A 2,420-nucleotide genomic window follows, 5' to 3' on the forward strand; every position below is an offset into this window, starting at 1 on the left:
CATATTGTCGCCTCTTTTCTCTACTGCAGGCCCTGAGACCTGTTGGGTTTCATTTCCTGAAACAAGGGAAGAAAGAAATTTCTGTGGATTGGATCACAGAAGTGCTAGGATTGCCAACAAAGCAAAACAAAAAATTGACCGGGCTTTGTGGCTTCTGGGGCAGCTGCCTATTGTTATTTTAATACAAAAGCCAGAATTTTGGGCTCACAGCCCACATTTTGCAAGTAACGCTGGAAAGTTTTTGGGGGCAGGGGAGTGTAAGCATCAGTGTCAGCATTCTCATGTAATCTTTGAATCCACAATCATATTTGCTGTTTATTGTTCAGCCTTGCAACACACACACATGTGCATGAGCTGGGCTGATGAACTCAGCACCCCAGAGCACTTTCAAAGGCCCTGACTCTGTTGTGCCTAAGGGAGCAGAGGGCATGGTGAGTGATGGCCACACAACACCTTAGCTGAGGAATCTTTTAGAGATTGCCTTCACACTCACATTCCCTTCTTGGATCAAAGCGTGGGCTTAACCCATTGTCTCTGCCAGCAAAAAGCTTTTACTATTAGCTGTGCCTCTGCCTGTCCCTGGGTCTGCTCCAGCATCTTCTCCCTGGCCTTCCATGTACCAGAATGTGGTAGGAAATCGAAAGCTGGCAACCTAAGTAAGAGCAGAAGAAGCCAGCAGTCAGGATTCCTGTTCTCTCTGCCTCCATTTCCTGGTGCAAAAAGGAATGGCATTGTGTGCATGTGCATACACAAATTCACAATTACTGATTTGATTACCAGTACTTATCTTTGATGGACTAAGAGTCTGATTCAGTAGTCTGATTCATTGTGTTTCTATATTCCTGATTGGCAAATCTGAATGTGTCTAATCTTTTAGTTAAGCTATCTAAATTAGAGGTCAACCATACCCTCCAACATTTCTCTGATTAAAATAGGGACGTCACATTCCATAATGATAATTTTACTATTTATACCCCACACACCTGACTGGGTTGTCCCAGTCACTCTGGGTGGCTTCCAACACATATAAAAACATCATAAAACATTAAACATTGAAAAAAAATCTTTCCCTATACAGGATTGCCTTCAGATGGCTTGGGGTTTGGATAACTCCATACCGTCCAATGTTTCTCCAATGAAAATAGGGACATCCTAAGGAAAAGCAGGACATCTCAGGATGAAATCAGAAACCAGGACGGCTTATCAGGGATGTCCTTGGAAAATAGGGACACTTGGAGTGTCTGCACTACATCTTGCCAGGGATGCTGTGGTTGCATCCTGCACTGCAGAGCCGGCATTGGGCAAGGGGTTAAGAAGACCCAATGATCCCAAAGTTCCCTTCTAAGATTCTAATTGCCCATTCCTCTCATTTGGTGAACCTGGGCTTTAGCATTATGAGAGAGGGAGATAAATCTAGCACTCCCCACCCCCAACAGCTTTCATGTTTTTACAAACCTCAATCATGCACCCCTCCCATTCTAAACTAAAAAGTGTCTGATGCTTCAGGCTTTCCATGAAGAAGGTGCTCCAGTCCCTCCTGGCCATTTTGGCTGCCCTCTTCTGTACTTCATGCAATGGGAGGCCTTTGGTTTAAATAGCCCATTCAGCATTTCATTTGTTCATAACATGAGAACCCTTCTGATCGTTGAGATATCTGAACGGAATGTGCTCAGAACACAGTTCTGTGCTTCAAGTTCAAATGCCACCTCAGAGCAGGGAGGTAGAACATATTGAATATAATGCACTGTGCTATATACCAGAATGATTCAGGCAGCAATCCTAAATGCACTTTTTAGTGTGTAAGCCCCATTGGACACAATGAGACTTAACTTCTGTGGAAGTAGGCATAAGATTGTGCTCTGAACCAGTGTGGACATTCGGGACTCTGTTGTGCAACTGAAGTTTGCCGCAGCTGTTTCCAAAGGTATCAGGAAAGATTTAGAACCCACCCAAAAAGGGATAAATACTCAGAAGAATGAGACATTGCACTGAAAGCAGGCGCTCAGGACCACCCCACCCCCCACCCCATTTAAAGTTTGAACAACAGCCAGCTTAAAGCCTTACTCATTTTCAGAGGAGCCAGGAAATAAGTAAACCATACTCTCCCTTGAGCGTGAGGTATTTCAATGAAATTTGGTATGCATGTTTATGACATAATTCTGTGAATCCTGATCCCTACCTCCAAGTGTGTGTTGGGGGGGTGTGAGAGGGGGGGTGAGTGGAATGGGGAGGAAAGCTGAAAAACTTTGCTGTTCTAACTAGTATTCAGAGGTGGCTAAATCCATGCCAAGTCATCTTGATCACTGTCATTTTTGTCCCCTCATAATGTTGCATCTGTTGAAAAGGTGGGCTAAATGATGGAGTGTTGGGTCTCACGTGTGAGAACAAGACCCAGGCATAGATGGTTCCTCTGCTCCCTT

This window comes from Lacerta agilis, chromosome 16, assembly GCF_009819535.1.
Source record: "Lacerta agilis isolate rLacAgi1 chromosome 16, rLacAgi1.pri, whole genome shotgun sequence".
Classification (NCBI taxonomy): Eukaryota; Metazoa; Chordata; class Lepidosauria; order Squamata; family Lacertidae; genus Lacerta; species Lacerta agilis.